This window comes from Callithrix jacchus, chromosome 4, assembly GCF_049354715.1.
Source record: "Callithrix jacchus isolate 240 chromosome 4, calJac240_pri, whole genome shotgun sequence".
In the NCBI taxonomy this organism is placed as follows: domain Eukaryota; kingdom Metazoa; phylum Chordata; class Mammalia; order Primates; family Cebidae; genus Callithrix; species Callithrix jacchus.
Window position 1 is genome coordinate 9237568 of NC_133505.1, and position 27610 is coordinate 9265177.

A 27610-nucleotide genomic window follows, 5' to 3' on the forward strand; every position below is an offset into this window, starting at 1 on the left:
ACATATAAATTTTGGGGAGAAACAATTCAGTTCATTGCAGATGTAAAGAGACACAGGGAGAAGGTGGCCATCTACAAATCAAGAAACAAGGACTAAAACAGAGCCTCTCACAGCTTTCAGAAGGAACCAATTCTGCTGACACCTTCATCTTGGACTTCAAGCCTCTAGAATTACAAGAAAATAAATTTCTATTAATTACACCACTTTGTTTGTGGTACTTAGTCATGACAGCCCTAACAAACCTATCCATTTGCCTTGCTTTCATCTCTTTATTTGTGTAAGGTCCTGTAAGATTGGAAATGCCTTTCTCCAGATACTTTGCTGCTTTTTGTCATAAGCTACAACCATAAACTCAGCCCATATCCAGCCATCCTGGAACATCTAAGGTATATTAAAATCTGTTAAGTCCTATTCTTGGTAAGACATGGGGGTAAGTGACTCAGCCCACCATTGAAAACAAGACGATGTTTTGTCTTGGACAAGACGATGAGATAGTCCTACATGTGAAGAGAGTTCATGGAGCCAGAGATGATGCTAAATAATAATCGATGCTTACGACGTATCAGCATTTTGTATGCACAGACTCAGTTCTTATGACAATTCCATGATTCGAATTTTAAAGCGCAGATATACGAATGAGGTAGGTGCTGCTATATACCCTTTTACAGATGAGAACGGTGAGTTACAGGGAAATCAAGGCGCTTCCTTAACATCACACAACTTGTAACTGAAAAGGATCTAGACCTTGAGCTTTTAATCGCTATGCTCTTCTACCAAGACATTTAACGTTAGCAACAGAAAAACAAATGAATTTGGAACTCTACCTCACACCATATACAAAAACTAACCCAGAATGGATTGAAGATCTAAACACAGAAGCAAACTGTAAAACTTGGAGAAGACAACAAAGATGTGACTCTTTTTGGCCTAGGATTAGGCAATGATTCCTTGGATATAGTACAAAACACACAAAACAAAAGCAAAAGAAAAGATAAATGAGTTGGACTTAACCAAAATCAAAAACTTCTGTGCCTCAAAGGATACTTCCAAGAAAGTGAAAAGACAATTTACAGAATAGGAGAACACATTTGCAAATCACATATGTGACTAGTCAGGGTCTAGTATCCACAATATATAAAGAACTCTTAACACTCAATGACAAAAAGGTGAACAACACAATTTTAAAAATTGTCATAGGACCTGAATGGGCACTTGTCATAGGACCTGAAGGTGTGCAATGGCCAACAAGCACATATAAAGATGGTCAGTAGTATGTGATTAGGGAAATACAAGTCAAAGCTGTAATGAGATGCCACCTCACAATAAAAGGGGACAACAACAAATGTGAGACAGGAGGTGGAGAAATTAAAAGCTCATACCTTACTGGTGGAACTGTAAAATGGGGAAGCCACCTAGGAAACAGTTTGGCAGCTCTTCAAAAAGTTAAACATAGTGTTACCATATGACACAGCAATTTTACTCCTAGGTATACACCCAAGAGACCGGAAACATATTTTTCACATTCAGGAACAAAAACTGATCCATAAATGTTCATACCAGTATTATTCATACTAGCCGGAAATTAGAAGTAAACCAACGTCCATCAACTGATAACCATAGAAACAGAACACGTATAGTCATACAATGGAATATTATGCAGCCGGACAAAGGAGTTCGTGACTAACACATCTTACATGGATGAACCGTGGAAACATTATCTTATATGAAAAAAGCCAGGCAAAAGGTTACATATTATTTGATTCCACTTAAATGAAATGTCCATAATAGGCAAATTTATAGAGACAGGAAGTAGATTGTGGTTACCAAGGGTTCAGGGGAGAGGGAATATGGAGTTATCATGACTGGGTTTGGAATTTCTTTTTGGGATGATGAAAAATTTCTGAAATTAGATAATGATGATTGCTGTATCATCTTATGAATATACTAAAAATCACTGAATTGTGTACTTTAAGAGACTGAATTGTATAGTATATAAATTTTTATATTCTAAAATATTTTTAGATTATAAAATAACCTTCTAAAAGATATTTAGGTTCCTCAAGTAAATTTTAGCCAAGATGAAAACACATGGGAAGTGCTTAATGCATCAGGATGTGCCTTTAGAGGAACAAAGGTTTGTCCCATGCCATTAGTACATGTGCACATTAAAAATCATTTTAATGCTCCAAAGATGACTCTCAAAATGACTAAAAATACTTGCCACAGGCCGGGTGTGGTGACTCATGCCTGTAACCCCAGCACTTTGGGAGGCCAAGGTGGGTGGATTACCTGAGGTCAGGAGTTCAAGACCAGCCTGGCCAACATGGTGAAATCCAATCTCTACTAAAAAAAATACAAAAAAAGTAGCCGGGTGTGGTGGCACATCCCTGAAATCCCACCTACTCGGGAGGCTGAGGCAGGAGAATCTCTTGAACCGGGAAGGTGGAGGTTGCAGTGAGCTGATATTGCACCATTGTACTCCAGCCTGGGCAACAAGAGCATAACTGTCTCAAGAAAAAAAAAAAACTTGCCACATGCACTAATAATATGGTTATGTTGGAATAGGAGATGGAGAATGTCTCTAAATTGTTTTATGGAAAAAGAAAATTTCACTTTGCTTTGAACTAAAACTTCCGCAAAATAATTGAGAACTGTAACTTATGAGATTTAACATACATTTTTAAAGTCAGCAAATTCTAATAAGATTGCTAGATATTGGCAATGCATAAGGTTTGGTTTCAATTTTGAGAAAGTTGGTTGTGTTAACTGTTTGAGCCATGAGCATTGTTTAATTTCTGACCACCCGTTTGAATTTCTGTTAACTGGACAATGTGATGCAAATGCAATGTTGAAGATCTACCATCTTGGTCTGTATCCAAGTTAGGGAAGAGTAGTAAGACAAATGGCACAGAAATGCCTGTAGTTGCCCCAGAGTTCATCAACCCATGTTTCATACAAACATGTACACTTATACGCAGACACTGAGATGGTGTACCGAGGGGGCTTTGTCACATCTGAACTTCCATGTTACTCTACCATCGATCAAAGACTTTGGCCGTGTTTCTTAATTTCTCTAAACACGAGTTTTCCTACGTATAAAGTCGGATCTCCTTTGCAAGGATTTGCCAATGTTCAGTGAAATAAATTTAAAATGCCTGACGGGTAGTAGGTATTCATTAGATGCAGGCTGTGCTGATGCTGACTGATGTCAAGATCCTGAATCAGAAAAGCTCCTGCAGACCTAGCGATACCCAGGGCAGGGCCAAACAGGCGGTAGATTCTACATAAATACATGTTCATTGATTAGCTATTTCCTACCTGAAACAAGGCGTACACACAAAAAACAAGTGACTGACTGTCCTACGTCTCGGCCTTAGTGTGTTTTCTTCTGACTTGTAAATGCACCTTTCCCATTCACTAATGCTGGCTAAGGGCAGGATACTCTATGACATCAGTTTCCTTTGGTTACATTTTCCCCATCTAAGAAAGTGTACTCATTCTGAATTATGCCAAACCGTGTAATCTGGAAGACGAACAGCTATTCCAGTTAGAAAGACCTGACTGGGTGTCAGCCATTGCTAGGCAAGTTGTAGCCCTTGTTATAAAATTATTATTTTAAGCCAGACCTAGTGGCTCATGCCTGTAATCCCAGAACTTTGGGAGGCCAAGGCAGGCGGGTCACCTGAGGTCAGGAGTTCGAGACCAGCCTGACCAACATGGAGAAAACCAGTCTCTACTTAAAAATATTAAATTAGCCAGGTGTGGTGGCGCTCACCTGTAATCCCAGCTACTCGGGAAGCTGAGGCAGGAGAATCTCCTGAACTTGGGAGGCAGAGGTTGTCATGAGTCGAGATCACACCATTGCACTCCAGCTTGGGCAACAAGAGTGAAACTCCGTCTCAAAAAATAAATAACTAAAATAAATACATAAATAAATAAATTTTAAAAATTATTATTTTAACTGGCCAAATGTCTTTTGTTTCCAGATTAGTCTTTCCATGGTCCCTGAAACTTTGATGTTATTTTTCACTTTTACGCTAAATTTCACCAAATTAAAAACAAGGAAACAAACAGGCAAACCCAGTACACCCTGAATTTCAAAAGGAAAACTTCCTGTGAGATTTTCTAATTCTCTATTTTCAAGATCTCTGCTTGTGACTGAGCACATTCGTGTTAGTTACCTTTGGGCCACCCATCTAGTCATCTGCTTTCACTGGCAAAAGGAGACAATATTTGCTTATTGTTCATTGATTTGTTTCAGGGGAGCTTTGTTGTATCTTAGTTCAAGCCATACGTGTTAGCATTCATCCACTAAACACTGTAATAGTTTTGGGTTAAATCAGTTTCAGACAGTAGCATTGAACTATTACAGCAGACTGAGTCGTGTACCACAGGCTGAAGCTAGCATCGGGCGCATGCTTCTCCCCGAAGTATAAATTACTATAAAATCTAAAAGTAAAAACATAAGCCAAGGTCAGAGCATAAAATGAAAGACTTTCTGCGGTAAGGTGTTTAACCCAATATCATGTTGTAAAACTATCCGGCTAATTCTCATATGCTCCCTGGCAAGGAACTCAAATCTAAAGTAACCCAAAAACTTGACTGTTGCCTCCTCTAAGACAAAAATTTTGGATCTATTGTTGATAACAAAAAAAAAATAACATCCATTTCAATGGCTTTCCCTCTGTCACCCTCCGAGTTCTGAAACTGCTAAAAACGTTAATGCCCAACCCAAGGGCAAATTCATTTATAGTTGTAAAATTAAGCCTCTGAAAAGCTGAAACCGACTGCGATTCCAGGAAGACCGCTGAGGAGGAGACAGTCTAGCAGATCAATTGAGGAGGCTGCCGTTAACATCACCCTGGGGCCCACCCTTGGCCTGGTCAGCCCGGTGCCCTGCTCCAAGCAGGGGCATTTTGTGTGCAAGGTTGGTAACTGCCGGGGGGGTATTAACTCCTCTCTGTAGCTTCCTCTCAACAGGCTGTTATTGATTTATTGTCTGCATATTTGCCTAAACCCTAAAGCTATTTATCTTTTCACCAGGGTAACAAGTTCTGTATGTATCCAGTGTGCTACATAAAATAGAACTTCTTTTTATTTTTTCCCTTAAACTAGCTTCTTCAAGCTTCAAAAAGATTCTGAGATTTGGGGAACAAGTTCTTACACAGGTTTTCTCTACCTTTCATGACGGTATGGACTTTCATCAGTCCCCTCAGCTTTCGTCTTTTATCATCAACACTTTGATCCCAGCAAGCATGAAGAAACAGGTGGGAGAGGAGATGCTGAACTGTGAGGTGGGAGAGGAGATGCTGAACTGTGAGGTGGGAGAGCAGATGCTGGACTGTGAGGTGGGAGAGCAGATGCTGGACTGTGAGGTGGGAGAGCAGATGCTGGACTGTGAGGTGGGGAGACGGGATGAACGACGCTTGGTGCGGAGCTGAGGGAGGGTGAAGGCTTGAAGGAGTGGTCACTGCACAAGAAATGGCTTCTGGTAAAACACCAGTGATAACTTGGAAGAAACCTCTTCACTTGAGTTTATCTGGCCTTTTCAAGTGATACGGACTTGAGAGAAAGCGATACAGGCTCAATCCCATTACTACCCATGCCAATAGGATTAAAAACAAAATCTTTGTGATAATACTTTCGAAGTTACATATATCAAAATCTCATTGACAAAAAGGTCACCTTCTGTATGAGTTCATCTATGTGAAATGTCCAGAACAGGCAAATCTATAGAGACTGAAGGCAGATCAGTGGCTGCCCGGGGCTGGGGTGAGAATGGGGAGTAGCTACCTAATAGGTTTGGGGTTTCCTTTTGGAGTGTTTTAAAACTAGACAGAGGTGACAAATGCACCATGCTGTGAATGTAATAAATGCCAATGGACTTAATATGGTTAATTTTATGTTAAGTGAATTTTAACTCCATTTTTAAAATGCAAAGAGAAAAATCCCTTACAAAAAGAAAAGAATTTGGACCTCTCATTAACTGTCACTGTAAAGGAGCTTGATTATTACAATGCATGTGAAAATTTACAAATTATAACACAGTTTCATTATATATATTCTGTATATATATATATAGAATTGAATAGAACATATAAGCAATTTGACAAATATTTGAGCATCAGCAACATGCCAGCAACTTTGGAACTAATGGAGTGTCATCAGTGAAAAAGACAAACTTAATCCAGCCTTATGGGGCTTTCACAAATTACCCATGAACTCATCATGCAATTGATGCCGGATTTTTCTGAGCCCCTTTGCCAGACTCATGGCAGGGGTGTCCCTTCTACTTGGCCCACCTTGCTCAGCCCCTTGTGGGTGGGAGCAAGTGAGTGCGGGACCCAGCTGGCTGCTCCAAGCACTGACACAGGAGCAAACTCTGTGTAGGACCCACCGCCAGACCAGGCGTGTTACCTTCAGGGGAATGCAGCAGTGCCCAGGGGAGGGTGCCTGGGACCTGGAAGCCACAGAGGGACTGTTACAGTGTCCTTTAAGTTGCTGTCCACAGATGGCAGTGATGGCAGTGTGTTAGCAGCTCAGTTGGACCCTTGCCTTGTTGCATGGGGTGGCTGCCCTTGGCCAGTGAGGGCAAAGGGCTGGTATGACAGCCTTTCTGGGTACTTGCACTCAGTGGATCCTGAGCTCTTATTCGGCATCCAAGAAGAGTGAGGTCACACTATGGTTGAAGGATGATGAAGGTGGAGAATTGTGCTGAGTAATGAAAACAGCCCACAGCAGAGAGGGGAGCTGGAGCGGGGCTGGGAAGGGCAGGTGGCCTTTCCCAAAGTTAGGTTGTCTCTTCCCTGAAGTCAGGCTGTCTCCTCCTCTACTGACTGAGTCTGGGGTCTTTATAGGCAAAGGTAGGGTGTGCTTGTAGATTGGTTTGTGAGTAAGCAAAGAAGATTAAAATGAAGACACCACTCAAGGGTGGGCACTACAGTGTAGAAAACCAATTAGGAGGCCAGGCACAGGGGCTCATGCCTGTAATCCCAGCACTTTGGGAGGCAGAGGCAGGTGGATCACATGGTCAGGAGCTCAAGACCAGCCTGGCAAACACGGTGAGATCCTCTCTCTACTAAAAATACAAAAATTAGCTAGGCATGATGGCACGTGCCTATAGTCCCAGCTACTTGGGAGGCTGAGGCAGGAGAATCGCTTGAACCTGGAGGCAGAGGTTGCAGTGAGCTAAGATCGCACCACTGCACTCCAGCCTGGGTGACAGAGGGATACTCTGTCTCAAAAAAAAAAAAAAGAAAACCGATTAGGAAAGGGTAGGTATAGGTAAAACAGGTGAAGGGTGGGGACCGATCAGAGGAAAGTGCTCCAAACAGGACGACGAGTTCTCAGTGTGGTCCAAGAATCTCACTTGCAGCTTGGCTTTCAGGCTTTAAACTGCCTTCTGCTGGGAGGTGGGGTTTCCCCGGGGACCTGCCCCGTCTGCCTAGGCGTCTGCTGCCTCCTGCCACTATCACAGTGCAAGAAGCACAGACAGCTGTGGCGGGGGGGGGGGGGTTAACCCAGATTAGAGGATCATGGAAGGTTTTCTATAAAACCTAACATTGAAATGAAATGTGAAGGTGCCACTCATTCCACAAAAGGGTACTAAGCACCTAGAATGCAGAAGTCATTGATACAAGCCGTGGGGATACAGCGGGGAAGAAAACAAAGTGCTGCCTTCCCAAACCTTACATCACTTTATCGAGAGACAAAGCAAACAAGTCAATATAGGGGTAAAAGTGGCCGAGTGCGGTGGCTCACGCCTGTACCCCAGCACTTTGGGAGACCAAGATGGGTGGATCACTTGAGCTCAGGAGTTTGAGACCGGCTGGCCAACATGGTGAAACTCTGTCTCTACTAAAAATACAAAAATTAGCTGGGCACGGTGGTGGATGCCTGTAATCCCAGCTACTCAGGAAGCTGAGACATGAAAATCGCTTGAACCCAGGAGGTGGAGGTTGCAGCGGAGATTGTGCCACTGCACTCCAGCCTGGGCGAAGGAGTGAGACTCTGTCTCAAAAAAAAAAAAAAAGGAGTATAAGTGATAAATGCCATGGAGAAAAATGATATAGGAAAGGCCAGCAGAGAGGTGTGGAGTGGAGGGAGGGCAGAGAGTTGTAGTGGGGGAGGAAGGGTGTGAGTACTGCATCATACAGTTGGGTCAAGGATAACCCTCACCAATAAACCGATATTTGAGCCAAAACTCAAAGTTAGTGAGGAGGGAGCCAGGTTGCTGCCTGGAGAAACAGCAGCCCAAGAAAAAATAGTAGCTGCAAAGACCCAGATACAGAAACATTCTTGGTGGGCTCAAGGAATAACAGGGAGAATAGGGGGCCTGGAGTACCATGAAGGAAAAAGAGAGAGAGAGAGAGGGAGAAGGAGAGAGAGAAAGGAAGGAAATGCAATTGAGAGGACTGCATGTGGCCTTGTTGCCCATAAGATACTGGCTTGACTGAGGCGTGAAGACTGGATGATTCTGGGCAGAGCAGTGATTTTTAAAGGACCCTCTGGCCACTGTGCTGAGAAACTTGACTGCAGGGGCACAGATAAGGAGGTAGAAAAGGGAGTTAGGATGCTGTCACATTTAAGAGACAAGAGTGCTTTGGGCCAGTGTAGACACGGAGACAGTAAGAGATGGCTGGATTCTGCATAGATGTTCTTTGAAAGTGAAACCAGCAGCTTTGCTGATGGATTGGATGGGGGTAACGAGAGAGGGGACGATGAGACCAAGGCTTTTGAAGTTGCCGTTTGCTAAGATGAGGAATACTGTGGGAAGAACAGGTTTGCTGGATGGGAGTCAGAAATTCAGGTTTGGAACGTGTTAGGTCTGAGATGCCTGGGAGACATCCCAGGGGTGAGGAGCAGGAGTTCAGGAGAAGTCTGGACTGGGGAAATAAATTTGGAAGGCATCAGAAACAGATGGTATTTAAGCCCTACCACAGAACGAGATCACCTAGGTGTGAGTTACCCCATGTTTGCAAGTCAACTGAAAACCAGACAGTCCCAAGTCTTAGGCTAAGCAGATCATTTTGGAGGGGAGGGAAGAAGTCATAACAGAGCTTGGAAGCTCAGCACACATTTATATGCCAGATCCAGTTTTTACCAGATGTCTCAAAATGGTTCAAGAACGTCAACGCAGATGTACAGACAGGAAAGACGGCAGCCTCCAAAGACAGACAGGAGCTGACGTGGAAGGGAGAGGGGAACAGTTACCGATCACAGCTTGCTTGGTACGTGGCCTCATCTGCCCTATAGATTCCAGGAAAATGGGGACTTAATAACAACATCCCAGCTCGAGAAAGCTAGTGCCTATGATGTACCCCATCCCGTTTCGTTCTATTATTTTCAATAGGCACTTGTAATTTTTAGTAAGGCAATTGAAGAATCTTTTCAGCATAAACAGCATAAGAATTTTTAACCAACAAGATCCTTTTTCTCTCACTCTTTTCAACCAGGAGAATAGTAAGGAATAGACAACTTTTGCTAATGGAAGGACTGATTGTTTCATGGAACTCAAAGTTGGGATCGAACTAGGGACCAGTGGCCCTAAATGCCCATTGCCTCCTCTAGCTGGTGGAGGTACTAGTATCCTTAGGACAAGGGTCCCCTCTAACATGCACTTACTGATTAAGCATGTATTTGCAACATTATGTTAACGCAGATAAGAAATGTTGCCGGCTGTCCTCCTGAAGTGGTCAGGTAAATAGTTCTTTATGGTTGCCCTACAGGTAATTGTCGGTTTGTTTGTCTTACTAATTTTTCCTTGGCTCTCACTCGCCCAGACTCCTCATTGTTGACGGAGGACTCCTATATTTACTGGTAACCTTATTAAAATTAGACTCAGCATTTCATCATCCATGATGGTAACATTTTCTTCAATTTACTGACACACTTAACCTGACCAAAATTACTTGAGCAGAAAGCTCTGTAAGAACCGTTGATTGCTTTTATTCCTTTCCTGGGGCAAAATCCTTCCACTTCCTATAAGACAAGATCCTTCTCTTCAGAGCCAGACCTATTTCCCAGCATAACCAACAAAAACTCTGACTGTTATTCCCAGCTGTTAATGGGCTCCAACAGCAGGACCTGCTCTGACAGAGCCAACCACAAAAGAGAAGGATTTGGTGGCCTCTCCCTGGTATGATTCAAGGACAGGGAAGATGTCTATGGAGCGATCTCTTCCAGTCTGCCTGAGCCCTGCTGCCTGAGACTCCACCATTAGCGAATCATTTCTTTGCATCCAGCATTGTCTTCTGGAAAACAGTCTTCAAAGTGGTGCCATATTTAAGTCAGGTTGGTGGCCAAGAAGGTGGGAAAGAGAAAAGGAGAAAAAGAGGAAGAGAGTTGAAATAAAGGCGGTAACACAAGACTTCGTGTGCTGACGGTTCTATTACAGGACACTGGTGCAACCGGGGTGGGTAACAATCAGACTGATTCCGGCACGGCTCAAACCCACACACACATGCCTAATGTGGTCTCATTATTTATTTATGTGAAAGCTTAATAAATAAGTACAGATTCAGCCTGATTGGTAATCAGCCTACCAACTCAATACAAATTGTAAGTTCCTTTAAGACAGTGATTTTCAACCGCAATTTCGCCCCACTCTCCCAGAGGTTATTGGCAATATCTGGAGACATGTTTTGGTTGTCACTAGTCTGGAGATAGGGGAGACATTCTACTGGCATCAAATGTGTAGAGATCAGAGATGCCGCTAAACATCTTGTAATGCCCAGGACAGCCTCTTCCCAACCGTCCAGCCCCAAAGCCAATCGCGCCACAGTTGAGAAACTCACCTGCTTTAGGGTTATAGGCAAGTCACCAAGCTTGTGGAAATGACAGAATGTAGTCGTTTCCTCTTATGCTTTGCACTGGAACACAAATACATCCATATAACCAAACACAAAGTTCATGCATGAACATGAAATGTAGTCTGTGCTTGTAATTCGTCTACAGAAATTCATCATGAGTCTAGCCCCAGAGCCTGCTATTTGGAGAGCTGATTTCCGGGCCCCCCATTAGATCTATTCATTACCACCTCAGTAGCCAGGAGGAGCAGCTAGGAATCTTAGCCGATTCATAGGAAGAGGCTCTGGGCCCTGTTTAAATGATACTCCTAATCAGTAAGTGCTTTGTGAGAAAATCTCCCATAAATAAATTGTTCAATTGATGGGTCATGATGTAGCAAAGATGTCTTCGTTCCCAGCTTCTCATTATCCCAGCCAAATTAGCAGACAGATGCCATGTGAGGGTCTCTTCTAGTCCAGCACTTTTCATATTATTTCTCTTCCCTCTGCTGAGTGGTAATGCCCTCCAACCTTATCTCCATCACAGTGTGTGCTCTTCAGCCTTCATCTTCTCCGTCACACTGCCTCCCTCCCCACAAGCAAGGGCAGGTGTAACAGTAAAGAAGGACCTGCCATGAGTTACCAGTTACTTCAGTTGGTTAATTGATGCCCTTTTTGTTTTTTGAGATGGAGTCTCCTAGGCTGGGGTGCAGTGGCACGATGTTGGCTCACCACAACCTCCACCTCCTGGGTTCAAGTGATTCTTCTGCCTCAGCTTCCTGAGTAGCTGGGTTTACAGGCACCCACCACCACACTCTGCTAATGTGATATGTGTGTGTGTGTGTCTGCGTGTTTTTAGATGGAGTCTCTCTCTGTTGCCCATACTGGAGTGCAGTGGTGAGATCTTGGCTCACTGCAACCTGTGCCTCCCGGGTTGCTGGGGCTACAGGTACATGCCACTACACCTGGTTAATTTTTTGTATTTTTAGTAGTGATGGGGTTTCACCATATTAGCCAGGATGGTCTTGATCTCCTGACCTTATCTGCCTACCTCAGCCTCCAAAGTGCTGGGATTACAGGTGCGAGCCACTGTGCCCCGTCTTTTTTTTTTTCTTTTTAGTAGAGATGGGGTTCCACCATGTTGGCCAGGCTGGTGTGGAATTTCTGACTTCAAGTGATCCACCCATCTAGGCCTCCCAGAGTGCTGGGATTACAGGTGTGAGCCACCACCCCTGGCTGACTGATGCACTTTTAATGACAACTCATACTCAACGATAACCACATAAAGTACTTGTAGAACAAAAGGGTTTCTCTATTCCTCCCTCCACTTAGGCAAAGGCACTCTAGACTTCAAAAGCCGCAGAGAGATCTTATTGCTTTGTCTGAAGGTAAGTCTGCTTTAGTCTTGAAAACTCATTTGAAGAAGGAGAGAGGTGTGATAATAGGTGTGTGCTTGGAAGGGACCAATCACAGTCGCTGTCCTTACCCAGGCACTCCCTGACTTAGGGTCGAGCCTCCAGCTTGGCTAAATCACTGGAAACCTGAGCTGCAAGTGGAAGAAACGTTTAACCAGAAGAGCCCTGATCTGGCATCCCAGAGCTCTCCTGTCCCCATCCTGTATTATTTCTGACTCTGATTATGAAGGTTCTGATAACATGTGCCCATGGAATGCACCCTCTTGGCTAATGGAAGCATCGCTGTTCTGTAGTCACGATCCCTGTTCATGAGACTCTGGTTTTAACCTGATTGGGACCTGACTGGTATCTGTAGGATAAAAGAGAAATGTTGCTGAGTAGTGAAGAGAATATGTCCAGGCCTCCGGCCAGAGGCAGAAAAGGAAGGAGGATGGGAGGGAACGGAGCTAATCTTCATTCTTCCAGAAGAGATATGGATGCTGGAAAACATCTCATGTATAACAGCCAAATCATGGCTCACTCCTTTCTATGTTCCTTTCTATAAGGCACTTAGGGAAAAGAAAAATAAATTTTTAAAAAGTTTTTTTTTTTCTTAGTTTTTATTCTTTTAGCCAAGTTGTGACAAACCACTGATTTCTACCCTATAAATTATTTAAAATTCCACCTTTGCATCAGGATTGGAAAATCAATCTCCTTGATTAAAAAATGAGCAGCTTCACATTTCTAAATGTCTCTTTAATCTTTTAATTATGTCTGGTTACAGACCGCTCAAGTCTCAAAGCAGCAGAGAGTTGCACCCTGTTCTAACTCAACTCAGAAAAACCTAAAGTCCATCAGCCTTTTACGTAGCCTCCTGGCAGAATCGCTGTCGGGTAGGACTGCTTGCAGAAATATTGTTTAAAGGACAACTCGGATCCTCTCATCAACATGCCTCTATTTCAAGGTCACATGTAAAGTTTCATTGGTTTTAACTGCTCCAACTAAAATGAAATACTATAGGATCTACCCGGAGACTTTGCAGGTATGAAAGCTCAGTTTAGTGAAAAGACTTGAGGTATAAAATATTTGCGTATAGGCCCGAGAATTCTTTTATTTATTTATTCATTCATTTATTTTAAGACAGAGTCTCACTCCGTTACCCAGACTGGAGTGGAGTGGCGTGATCTTGGCTCACTGCAACCTCTACCTCCCGGGTTCAAGCGATTTTCCTGCCTCAGCCTCCTGAGTAGCTAGGATTATAGGCATCCGCCACCGTGCCTGGCTAATTTTTGTAGTTTTAGTAGAGATGGGGTATTGCCATGTTTGCCAGGCTGGTCTCGAACTCCTGGCCTCAAGCCATCTGCCTGCCTCTGCCTCCCAAAGTGCTGGGATTACAGGTGTGAGTCACTGCACCTGGCCACAGGCCTGAGAATTCAACTAAAACCCACCATCATAAACAGTACAAGCCAAGGTAACCTAGTCAAATGTATACATTTGTAAATTGACTCCGGGTGCCAAGATTTTAGGAATAAAAGTTGCAAGCACGTCAACCCAATGACTCATGAAAAACCTGCTCTCTAGTGAGCCAGATGAGAAAACGGTCTCCAGAAGGCTTTCGAATGTAAGCAGCAGATTACTACGTGCAAAACAAGGAGAGGAAGGTCTAGGTAGGCTTCTCAGTGACTCTTGGAGAAGTCATTTATCATGCGCGTTGTTTGAAAATGCAGTGAAGTCTGCGATAGCGTGGCTCAAGAAACCAAAGTATTTCAAAACCCAAAACACAGACCTGCAGCCAGCTCTTCACTTTACACCCTGAGGACCTTCAGCAGAAATCCCAGCTGACCAATCGGCTTTCTTAAACACTGTAAACCACTGTTTTAAAATATTCGTGCCATGACATGAATTCCACTGCAAATGTCACAGCCCCATTCCCAAGTGTCTAGTGGAGCAAAGGTGCCACATTTAGCGTTTTTTGTTTGTTAGTTTTTTGAGACTTCTTCTGTCTCCAGGCTGAAGTGCAGTGGCACGATCTCAGCGCCCCGGTTCAAGCGATTTCCCTGCCGCAGCCTTACGCATAGCTGGGACTACAGGCAATTCCTAGTAATTTTTTTTTTTTTCTTTTTTTTGAGATGGAGTTTCGCTCTTGTTACCCAGGCTGCAGTGCAATGGCGCAATCTCGGCTCTCGCAACCTCCGCCTCAGGCAATTCTCCTGCCTCAGCCTCCTGAGTAGCTGGGATTACAGGCACGCGCCACCATGCCCGGCTAATTTTTGTATTTTTAGTAGAGATGGGATTTGACCATGTTGACCAGGATGGTCTCGATCTCTTGACCTCGTGATCCACCCGCCTCGGCCTCCCAAAGTGCTGGGATTACAGTCTTGAGCCACTGCGCCCACGCCGGGCTAATTTTTTATATTTTAGTAGAGACAGGGTTTCATCATGTTGGCCAGGATGGTCTCGATATCCTGACCTTGTGGTCTGCACGCCTCGGCCTCCCAAAGTGCTGGGATTACAGGTGTGAGTCACCGTGCCCCGCCCACATTTAGCGTTTTAAATTTCAGTCTAAACAGAGGCCAGAGCCAAGGCTCCAGGGCGACTCCTATGAGTTGAAGTCGTGGATTCTGGTTCCCTCACTGGCAAGTCTCTGCATGGGTGGCATGCATGGGCGTAGAAAACATGGGTGACTCCGTAGGACCACAGTAAATGATTGCAGGCAAGAGGAGAGATTTCCTGGGGTGGTGCAGCAGTCAATGGCTTCAGAAGTCAATTCTGCCTTCGGCCTGGCAAACTCAGTGGGCTTCCTCGGTTGAATGTAGACTGGGCATGAACAGCACCTAGTGGAGGTGATGAGACCGCCAGGCGGAAGGGGCTCCCTGGAGAAACTCTAGCGGGCCTCCCAACGGGTGGAACCTCAGGAAGTTCCGGCCTTTTGCAGCAGGGAGGAGCCTGGCTCCTCCTCTTCCTGCCCATGGGGGGCGGAGCCTCAGGAAGTTCTGGCCTTTTGCAGCAGGGAGGAGTCTGACTCCTCCTCTTCCTGCCCATGGGGGGGCGGAGCCTCAGGAAGTTCCGGCCTTTTGCAGCAGGGAGGAGCCTGGCTCCTCCTCTTCCTGCCCATGGGGGGGCGGAGCCTCAGGAAGGAGTCTGGCCCTTCCTTTTCCTGTGTGGAACCTGGGATTCCAACAGCTGGTGGCAAAGCACGCTAGCGGGGAATGTGGTCTATTGAGAGTCCCTGTTTCCCCCTTTTCTTCCTTTTTCCCACAATAAAACCCTGTCTTACTCACCAAATTGTCTGTGAGCCTGAGTTTTCATGGCTATGGGACAGCTGAACTAAGGAAAAGTCCTGCAACAGTGACGCGTTCCACCATCTTGCCCACCACGTGCTGATGATAATGTGAGTCTGTATAATTCTTGCTTTTAAAGGACCACCTCTTTTTCTATCCTTGTGTTTTACCAGTCATGCCCTGAATCTCTTAGAAACAACGAGGGTTTGTATTCTCTAACATTTTCTAATTTCAGCATTGGTTGCCTCAAAATCCAGCCTTGAGCTAATTTACATGCCCCAAGTAAGCTGACAGGCTATTATGGCCTGATGACTTCCCTTATAAAAACAACTTTAAAATGCTGTGTGTTTATGTACTCTAAAATTTTATTTTAAATCTCTTTTGTCTGAAGCCCTGTAAACTTCTTTGGAAAACACACACTGTACCGTTTTTTTTTTTCCTATGGTATTGGAAAGACATTCAGCTCAAAGAACTGCTTCTGAGCTGACCTTATTTAAATAAAAGTCTGGAATAGTGAATCAAGATAAATCATCCAACATTTATTAGGCATCTACATGGGCCAAGTGATAAAAAGATTACAGGGATAATTAAACGTGTGTGTGTTTATACATTTAATGTATATTATGTTTAACTTATATGTAAGTTTGTTTTATATTAAAAGTTATGTATATAAAAAAAGTTATGTATATGTATATAACTTTTAATATATATATACAAGTTTAATTATCTATACATAATTAAAGAGAGAAAAGTTTAGTGAGGAAGAGAGTTAAACTCAAGAGAAACATGCTAAAATAACTAAGTAAATACAAGATAGAGTAAGATCAATTCCAAAAGAGAGAAATGCTGATTTATGTGAAAAGGTTAAGTTTGCTTTTAGACATATCAGCTTTGAATTTTCTTTTTTTTTGAGATAGAGTCTCGATTTGTTGTCAGGCTGGAGTGCATTGGCACGATCTTGGCTCACTGCAACCTCCACCTCCCAAGTTCAAGCAATTCTGCCTCAGCCTCCTGAGTAGCTGGGATTACAGGCATGCGCCACCACGCCCAACTAATTTTTGTAGTTTTAGTAGAGACCGGGGTTTCACAATGTTGTCCAGGCTGGCCTTGAACTCCTGACCTCATGATCTGCCCACTGTGGCCTCCCAAAGTTCTGGGATTACAGGCGTGAGCCACCGCGCCCAGCTGAATTCCCTAAGAGGTAGAAATCAGTGTGGAAATTGGTCGTCATTAGCATAGACTTAATAGCTGGAGCCCTCAGAGTAGATGAGATACCCCAAAGGGGAAAAAAGAGAGTAAGACAACATGATTAGCAATAATAATGAAGAAAGTAGAGGAGAATCGTAAAAGCATAAGCTCAAAGAAGTCCCTGTAGAAGAGTTTAATGAAAAAAAGGTGTTTAAAAGGTGTATTGCAGAGAGCTCAGAAAACACCAACAGAGACGAGGTCATTCATTGGTTGTGGATTCCTTTGGAGCAAGATCTGTGCCAAGTATGATGGGGAATAAACAAGGGAAGAGTGAGGCATGGCCTCCGCACACCAAGGACTTCCAGCATAGTTGGGAGGACAAACCCAATCAAAAGAAATGTATCAAAATTTAGTGCTAAATTCTAAATTGTGTGATACCAATGATGGTCGCTCATAGGGACTTTGACCCCACAGGGTGCAAAGGCAGATACTGTCCAGATTGCTGCATTAAGAACAGCATTGAGGCTAGGATTTCTTTTTTTTAATAACACTGATGTAACATCATTGCTTTAGACAGTTAATGATGAAGGATGGTTTAAACAAACGTTGCTCCTGCATTTGCAAATGTATTAGTGAATGGAAGATGCAACCGGAAATTACCGCACTCCAGCTCTGTGGGCGGAAGCTACCCACACATGAAAAAACACATGGACTCACCATCTCCTCTTGTCTTTTTATTTTCCTTGCAGAGCCTCACAGCCAAATTCTCTCTTATCGCCTGCGGGGCTGCCAAGGGAAACTATTGCCAAATGGGCTTTTAAACTCATAATGGCGACAACCTGATGCTTTAGACATAATGCCTCTTTCCTTTCAGAGGCATCTTTTTAAAAATATTCTTACCACAGTGTACCTAAGCATGGCTGGATCTGAAGTGTTATTTGAGTGTTTTAAAAAAGTGTTAGTGTTTTTTAGCTCTATCTGCAGCCCTACAGAACTAGTAATCCAGCTGCTTAGAAAAGAATGGTGGTTTATTGGTACCAGCAAATAATGAAGGAAGTACAGGCTAAAGTAAGAAAGTGGAAAACAATGATTCATATGGCAGGAAAAGACCTCAGCCCTTGGAATTCAAACATTCCTTTATTTATTCATTCATTCAGTAAATATGCATGAAGTGCCAACTTTATACCCAGCATTGCACCAAGGGTGGGGTTACACAGAAAAATAGCATGTGGTCTTTGCACTTGAGAGGTTCAAGGTCTGGCCATCGAAGGAAGAAAAAATAATTATCTACCATTTATTTTGCACCTATGTCCCATCAGGAACTGCCCTGAGACCCTTTATCTATTTTTGCTTGTTTAATACAATGACTGTGTGAGTTAGGTGTTACTCTTTAGTCTGACATAATAGAAAATTGAAGCGTCGCAAAGTCAAGTAACCCGACCAAAGTCACTCAGCTAACGTGGATTGCAAACCCAGCTGCCCTGGCGTCAAAGACCAGGCTCTTTCTACTGCACCATGAGGCCTCCCCGAAATGAACAGGGCCTTCGATTTGCCCTTAAAGATTACACAGACCAGTTTATAAATAATGACATTATGATTGCTTTAATAATAACACCACTTCCAGGGCTTACTCAGGGCTCTTCTTGGCACTGAAGAGGACTTTGGAACCCACCTATGACATTGGATATACTCTGAAGGGCAAACACTGAGGAGTCTCCTGGGTAGAAGATGTGTGTTTTGTGCCTCCTGCTATTTCTAATGATGTCTTCTGTAAGGTATAGGGCATGCTAAGCTACAGCCCAATGGACCCAAATCCCAGAGCCTTTGATTCCATCACTTCCTACATGAAGATAAAAATGACCTGGGTATTTTTAGTCCCCTGAAGGGTAATGGTGCTTCCACTGTTTTGGGTGCATATTTCCACACTAAGACTAATTACGTCTCATGCTCCTTACCTGCTTTCCTTTTTTATTTTTACTTTTTTGACACAATGTCTCACTCCGTCACCCAGGCTGCAGTGCAGTGGCACGATCAGGACTCACTGCAGCCTCAGCCTCCCAGGCTCAAGCAATCCTCCCACCTTAGCCTTCTGAGCAGCTGGGATTACAAGTGAAAGCCACCATGCCCAGTTAATATTTGTATTTCTGGTAGATACGAGGTTTCGCCATGTTGCCCAGGCTAGTCTAGAACTCCTGAGCTCAAGTAATCCACCCGCCTCAGCCTCTCAAAATTCTGGGATTACAGGCATGAGCCTCCATGCCTGGCTACCTAATCTGTTTTCTTATCAGCCTCTCACTAAACTGTGAAGCTCTCCACACTAGGAGCTCTGTTCCATTCACCATCATATTCAGCTCATATAGCAGTTCATTGCACATGGTAAGTGATCATTAAAATGCTTATTGAGGAAAAAGAAGAAAACTCTAACTCTTTTAACCCATTGTGGGTTTTTGGGTTTTTTTGTTTCGCTTTAAGTTATTTGCAAAGGTTTGCACCAAGTCCTAGAAGAAAAGTCAACACAAAACTGAATAAGACCAACCCTGGCCCTGGATAGCATATCTAACTCTCACATATTATTGGTTTAACTTATAAAGGAAAACCCAGTTTTTGAATTACCAACACTGAAATAAATGCTATGAAAACATGGCATATAAATTCCCAGACTGACTTTATTTATTAGTATGTTAAGGATCAATATTCCTTAGAAATAAGCTAGAACTCAGAAATAGTTATCAATCAAATTACAAAATTTATACCCACTTAGATGCAGGACACTGAAAACACACACACGCACAGTCACATGTTTATCTCCTCTCCTTAGAAACCCGCTTAAGTGTCAGCAGAAGAATACAAAAGCATAAACCCACGGGAACAAATGGAATGGCAGAAAAGACAACAGTGACAAGAATATCAGCAAATACCTGCTGGAGGGAAAGCTATTGAAGAAATGATGGTATAAACAGAACAGAAAAGGCTGGATTCTATGAGTCCACAGAGCAACCCAACAAGAAACAAGCCAGTCTTTTTCAGAACTCTGAGAAGGTTCAGGAACCAGAGGCATGGGGCCTGCAGAAGGTGAAGGTATGACGTCAAGGGTGGATTGAAAATCGATACAGTTATGTCCTTAGCTTCATCCATCATCATCACCGCCCACCCCCAATACAGTTGGTTTATTCTCTCCAAAACAGACTTCCAGACCAACCAACATCCAAGGTACAGAAGGCAGAAATTGGGGCCATTATCAAAAGTCTGAATCCTTAAAGTGACCATTTGGGTGCCCAACAAAATAAGTAAGAAAAGACCCAACCAAGACACATCATTCTGTAGTTTCAGCACTCCAGAGAAAACACAGTGTTCACATAAGAATGACAGAGAATTAGAGTGCTCTTGGACTTCTAAACAGAAATATTGAAAGCTAGAAGATAATAGTTCAATGCCTTTAAATTCAGAATGAGAATTATTTTTAACCTAGAATTCAATTCTTAGCCAAATAAAGATATTTTCAGGCAGGAAAGTTCTCAGTAAATTTACCTCACATGCACCCTTTCTCAGGAAGGGTGTGTCACCAAAATGAGAGAATAAGGCAAGAAAGAAGAAAATATGGAAACAAGGAAGGAGACACTATTAACACAAGAGAGGCGAAGAGAATTGCCAGGATGATGGCAGAGGGAGGTCTTGGGACGACAACAGTATAGGGGCCCAAAAGAAAAACCAGCAGAAGTGGGAAAAAGAAAGAAAAGGGCTCCAGGAAGGAGGCCTTGAGATACTGATAGATTATCTGTTACATATGACTATGTGCAACATTTTGGGAAAATGTTGGAAGTGGTGGAAGGACTTAGGGATAGTTATATGCAAAGACAAGCTGGTGAAAAAAACCAAGGTGATCATTAACTCCAAGAAAAACAAAAAGCTGTACAAGAAAGGAAGGGTAATTATAGTGTCGTGTTAGCTCAGTAGAGAACATTATTTACATAGTTACAATAATATTAACCCTAAATATTGATTTAACCAAAACGGAGAACAAGAGGAAACAGTGTTGTGGAGGCATAAATCCTCCCAACTATAATGTTCACTAAATAATGGTCTAGGAGGACATATATGTTATTCAGAAATATGGAGGTAAATACCAGAGGAAACAGCTAAAATTAAAGTGGCTGCCTCCAGGGAGAAGGATTGGTGGTGAACAGGGTGGACCAGGAGAATTGCTGTCTTTTGGTTTTGTTTTTGTTTATTTCTTAAAGCCCTTCAGTAAGCTTTTACTTTTTAAAATGTGTACATTTATTCGGAGAAATTCGCACTTATTTAAAAACATTAAGCTGCCATCACTGATTAGTAAAGAGGTTTAGGATTAACAAATTAGAGACATTTCTGCCCTCAAGGATCATGCAATTGAAACACAAATCTGAAAAGAAAAACCCACACAGACCATTTCTGAATGTAACGAAGCCTAGGAGATTTCAGAACCAATCTGTGTGCATCTGCTTCTTCTTCTCTCCGATTTGTAGAAATATTTAAAGTGTGAAGAGGCTTCCTGAGTAGATACTCCCATGTTTCCCCAAGATGTTGAAGAAATTAATTACAAAATGTTTATCACAGTCTGAGTGAATATTTGTGCATGGTAACACTTGTTAACCAAAGCAGGGAAACCAGTTGGTGGTGGGAGAATTTGTAGTGCCTTTATGTGTGTCTACATACAAACAGGGCCGGGCATGGTGGTTCATGTCTATGATCCCAGGGCTTTGGGAGGCCGAGGCAGGAGGGTCACTTGAGTTTAGGAGTTCGAGACAAGCTTGGGCAACATAGTGAGACGCTGTCTCTAAAATAAAAAGTAAAAAAAAATTAGCTGGACATGTGCCTGTGGTCCTAGCTACTTGGGAGGCTGAGGAGAGAGAACTGCGGGAGGCCAGGAGTTCAAGGCTGCAGTGAGCTGTGATTGCACCACTACACTCCAGCCTGGGCAAAAGAGCGAGACCCCATCCCTTAAAAATAAATAAATTCAAACAGAGAAGGCACCACAGATATATGGGGTTTGTGCCACATCTTCAGGCACAATAGATATGCTGTTTGGTGGGTCGGAGGAGATTGGTCTCTCCCTGATTCACAGAGAATGGTTTGGAAAGGAGGACAGTTGTAGGTCAAATTGAGAGTCAGAATGTCCCTAGGGGTTCTCAGAAACCTGCAAGGGAAGTAAGACACTCAAGGGTCAGGAGAATGTAACCTGCTAATTCATCCCAAACTGCAATTGCTTCATCACAGCAGAAGTCCTTGGTAGACGACTAAAGACTTTTCGCCCAAAGCAGCATCACCGCCACAAAGCAGTGGCTAGCCACCTCACAACAATAATAATGTGTTAATGACTTTGATAAGAGCGAATACATATCATTATCACCTCTTAATTACCTTTTGGGCAATGAAAAAGCAGCTGTGGAATACACAAATCAAGGCACTTGCGGAGGAAGTTTCCTTTAAAGAGGTCCCTGTGATTGTTAATTTTCTATTCCGCCTCCGTTACTTGTCTCTTTTTTTTTGCAGGTTACCTGCCATTTGTTAAGAGGCAGACTACCAGCTTCTACTTGATTTTGTGCATGTTACAGACATGGTGTTTACCTATAAGATCATTTCCTTTAGGGTTAGCGTTGGCCGTCTTGTTGATTTCCCTCCTGCCTTCACATTCTCGGGGCACAGCTCTACACATTTACTTTGCAAACCAAGAACCGGGAGGCACTTTGTAGGGCTGATTCCTCAAGAGGGAGAGAAGCCCCAGTTTTCATTTGCCACTGGACCCAGCACAATGCCCTGCATATAATAGCCAGTAAATATAAGCTGGACAAAATATATGTGTTCATTCCAGAGATTATAGAGGTTTCACTCTTTTAGTTTGGATACTGCTTTTGAGATCCTAAGTAATAAGCTGTATTTACATGAGGAAATCTAGACCACCTCCAACTGCATTGAGTCATCAAGGCTTCTAAGCAGGAGTAAGGGAATCCAAGCTGGCTTCGATAGTCACGTGCCTCTCTAGGGGAGGGGGAGAAATAGCTTTAGTTCTCACTCACCAAGATACTCATCAAACTCTCACCCCATCCTGTATCTGTGTGGGAGTAGAATTCCCAAGCGTCATTCCTGAGTTGTCCTGTCTCCTAAAACTGCATGGTGGCCAGCTAGGGAATGAGTGATTTTCTACAGTGGGTTAATATCTTTTTCTCTTTCACGCCACACAAAAGGCTGTCACCAACTTCACCGTTCCTTTGCAAGATGCTCTCTGGGAGCTTGGGATCACCTGAACATAACTCCCATGATCACTTCAGGATCCCCGCTCTAATACTGCGTTGCCCTCAGTGAAATTCTCTTTTAGCTGTATAAAATTCCCCATTCATCTCTCAGTTACCAGCTATCGTGTGTGATGGTTCTGGGAGAGCTCATTGCTAGCTCTCCAAAGAGAGGTAAGGGGTAGGGGGAAGGAGAGAAAAAAAGCAAGGATGGGGGAGGGAGGGAGGGAGGGAAGGAAGGAAAGAATGGAAGGATGGAGGGAGGAAGGAAAGAAGGAAGGGAGGGAAGAAGGAAAAAAGGAAGAAGGGAGGGAGGGAAATACATTCAACTGGAAAAATTAAAATGCTGCTTCTTAAACTTTGTCTGCCTTGTTATTTTTATTTTGTACCGCTTTTACTCTACCTTCTGTTTTAGGCCTGGACCAAATGTAAAGGACTTACTGAAGTACTTCATATTCATGAACCCAGAGAAATCTAAATCTAAGATTATCTCTCAAATCTGAAGTTAATATAAAACCACAAATGATGAGTGGACAGCTGAGATGACCACAGATTCCATTATTTGGATGAGATAAAAATAGATTAGAAAAAGTAGTATCGAGATTAATAGTCATCTTGATTTTTCTATGGTGATTCTGTCTCTTCTTCTTCTTCCTCTTTTTTTTTTTTAAGCTGAACGGGTCTTTTGAATTTTGTTTAGTGGCGGGGGAGGCAGTGCAGGCCAGGTAATATCTTTCCTGGGCTTAACCAGACCTGGAGCACCTACCCCAGCTCCTTGGTCTCGCCTCACAGCAGTTGCTGCAGTCAGGCATGACCCTTTATCACACTCTGGGCTCAGAAAGGGCTGCAGCTGTGACCTCAGAACAGATAGAAGTGCAAGAGAAAAGCCAGACTCCCATCTGACCCAGAGCAGCCTCCCTCCCCACCTTCACCAATGCCCACCCCAGGCCCCTTTCTAAAGGCCCCGGATGCTTGTTTACCTCTGTTCTGGAAACCAGCCCTCAGCAATATTCTGGAGGCTGACGTTTTACTAAAACGGAGAACAGTGTTTTACTTTAGAGGACGTTGTTTGGGAATAGCCAGTGGTTAGCTTTTTAAATCCAATGAACCCACCTCCCTCTCTGATTGAAATTGAACTTGAGGCCGGGCACGGTGGCTCATGTCTGTAATCCCAGCACTTTGAGAGGCCGAGGTGGGAGGATCACCTGGGGTCAGAAGTTCGAGACTAGCTTGGCCAACATGATGAAATCCCATTTCTGCTAAAAATACAGAATTAGATCAGCATGGTGGTGTGTGCCTGTAATTCCAACTACTCAGGAGGCTGAGGCAGGAGAATAGAACCTGGGAGGTGGAGGTTGCAGTGAGGCCAGATCACATGACTGCACTCCAGTCTGGGTGACAGAGCAAAACTCTGTCTCAAAGAAAAAAAAAAAAAGAAATTGAACTTGAAAGAGGAATGGGAGTGAAAGCTCCAAATGCTACGCGTTTGCTGGGAGGGTGGCAAGGCAGGAGAGAGCTGTGAGATCGAGGAAGGAGGGAGCTGTGAGATCAAGGAAGTAGGGAGCTGTGAGATCGAGGAAGGAGGGAGCTGTGAGATCGAGGAAGGAGGGAGCCCTGGTTTCTAAAAGCCACACAATCAAAAATTGGAAGTTTCCTATTAGGCAAGTGGGATAGAGAAGAAAAGGAGTTACCTTATTTTAAATGTTTTGTTATTTTGGGCCCTGCAAACAACAGTAACAAAAACCAGAGGGCTGGGCTCTGGCATAGACTGCCCAATTTGTAGTCTCAGTTTTGCCGCTTATTCTGAGGGACCTTCTTTAACCTAAGTTTCAATTTCTCATCTGCAAATTGGCCATAATAGTACATTGGGTTGTTGTGAAAATTAAAAACGATGACGTAACACATCGCTTAGAATAGCATCCATCCACCGGGCAACAGTAGTAAGTCCTCAGTAAACACTGAGCTTACTTTACCCCTAACTGTCATCACGGCACAGGTAGATACTTTACATACATTATCCCCGCAACAGCCCAGGAAGGGACAAAATGTCTTATAGTTCCACAAGTCAGTGACAAAAGGACATCTGCCAGATCGCCTCTTCCACCAAGAAAATGGTCCAGACATCTTCTGTAACATACCTTATCTCATGTTCAAATGGGAAAATGTGGTTATGGGATGCAGAGCTCTCTTAGTCTCCTCTCATTTTCTCCTGGTACCCTGTGAGAAATGCCAAGTAACCTCCTATTCTATGTCATTCAGGTAGAAGAAATGGGGGAAAAATGTGTCCCTTCTCCCTCTGCAATGGCAGGGGGAGGAGAGCACAGGAAAACAGATCAGACGGTACAGGATGCCATAGTTCCAGTGTGCAAGGTTGGAGCCCTTTGGCTTCCGAAAAATCCATTTACATATGGTTAGAGTCCATAGTGTTAATATTATACTACGCTAAACTTTAGGTACATAGTGGAGATAATGGACTTGTATGTGTTAGCCCAAGGACGTAATCACTATGCTAAACTTTGTTTGAATTAGGAAAAGGTGTTCCCAGGCTCCAAAGTATATGCTTAACAATGAACTATGAGGATACAATGGGGACATAATTTGCAAACTTCCTGTAGGATTTTAGGTCAACCTTTGTCATTTCCCTCCTAAGAATCCGTAGCGGATATTGTCAATTGATTCAATAGTAGTTAAGTGTTGGTCCAGATCTGCTTTGAGCTCACAGGACTGCAATGCTGAGACCCTCAGGGGCAGTTGGGTGGTCTCAGCCATTTTAAACCTTCTTCCAGCATAATTCTTTTCCTGATGTGTTTTTTGGTTTGTCTTTCTCGAGAGACTGAGCTAAGCCTTAGTCACCTTTAAATCCCCTGAGACTAGAATAAATTAGTAAAAGTTATAGGTGAAGAGATTTCATTTTTGTATAAATGCAGAAGGAAGGAAGAAGAAAGGAGGACAGAAAGGAGGGAGGAAGGGAGGGATGGAGGAAGGGGAGAGGAAGGGAGGGAGGGAGGAAAGAAGGCAGGTGAGGGAAGGAAGGAAAGAAGGAAGGGAGGGAGGAGGAAAGGAAGGAGGGAGGGAGGGAAGAAGGGGAGAGGAATGAAGGATGGAAAGAAGGAAGGAGGGAGGGAGGGACAATGGAAGTGATTATCTCTCTAATGTAGTAGTGTTTGTTTGCTATTAGCTGGATTAAACAATTCCAACTGTTAAGATTCTCTGAATTACTGAATACTTACTAAGGGTTTAGGACTGGAGAAAAGAGAAAGTGAGGAGAGTTCAGCAAATAGAACCACTTCTGACTAAGAAGCACCATCAAGGAACTTACAGTGTAATTGGGGAACTAAAATTAACACGAGATCATCAAGCAACAGCACATACACTGCTTCTAAATCCCTTGTCACGGACAAAACTGTGAGGTCAGAAGACATGAGCTGGAGGAATCAGGAAAGGCTTCTGTGAGATTGGAGACTTGGACTGCCCCTTGATAGATGACAGGAAAGAGCAGCAGTCTCGGTGAAGTCACAGGCAGAGATGAGTCTGTTCAGGCATCGGGGAGGCCAGTTTGGCCAGGGAGAGAAATGGGCAAAGTGGGGCCAAATTACAGATGGCCTTGGAAGTCAGCCCAAGGCATCACCATGGCATGTGTTAGCCAACAGAAGCAGCCCGGAGGCTCTCAGGCAGAACTCATCCTTTCTGCCCCTCTTTCCAATGGATGAGGTGACTCGCTTTGGCTAGAATAACCCTGTGGGTGATGAATTCCTGAGAACGTGGCAGATGAGAGTGGCAGTGGCAGTGCCAAGCATCTCATTCTGTTTCCCAGATGGTGATAAATCTAGGCCAGGAAGCGTCACTATTTCCCCAAGTTCTGTGACTTCACAGAAGTTGCAGGAAATAGGGTAGAGAGGGGGATAAAGAACTTTCCTCCACAGCCTTGGAGGGTGGTATTTTATAAGACACATATGTTGCCGCTTGCATCTGAGATGGTTTCCACATGTGCGCCACTTACAGGCTAGGTAAGAAACCCATCTTATCTCTCAGCAAAACACTCCAGTGTTGGGTGATCCTACCTTCCGTCTGTCTAGAGCATCCAGACTTTCTATAGGAAGTTAAGTATGTGTTTTCTCTTTGCCTCTAAAGACAAACCCTAAATACACTTGATGGGTTGTATAATAATGGTTAGCCCTGAAAATAAATTCACTACAACATGAGCTATCATAATTATACCACCCTGATTACCTCAGAATAGCTTTTTGAAGTCATCGTGATAGTGAAAAAGTAACAGGGCTTTCACGAAATGAAAACACACTATAAAATATATACCTATCAAATTTCATGCAACTTAATTTGAATAAAATAAACATCAATTATGTTTACATATGCAGAATAATTCTAACTAGCCATATTTTCACACTTAGTGATTAGCCACTGTTTTGTTTTAGCTCTCACTGCAATTGGCCCTATCATTTAGACATATTCAAAGAATGCCTTAAATGCTTTAAATTTCTATGCATTAAACAGGAAAGATTATCATTCAAATAAGAAAAAGGGTATTTGAAAATATACGAGGAAACAATAAGAAATCATTTTATGGAACTAATTTCCTGTTGAGAGTTCACTTGAGAACAGAGAAGCCATGTGTGCTTGTGTCTCTGGCCATCTCTGTGGGAGTATGGTTTGTCTGTCTCCATCAGACTGAGCCT

The 27610-nt window shown here is 43.3% G+C and overlaps 1 long non-coding RNA gene across 1 annotated transcript in view; it reads right to left on the minus strand.

The window, feature by feature from the left end:
- The window catches only part of LOC128931695 (uncharacterized), a 141573-nt gene that overhangs the window by 60534 nt on the left and 53429 nt on the right, over positions 1-27610 (minus strand). The gene's annotated exons all lie outside the window — the stretch shown is intronic.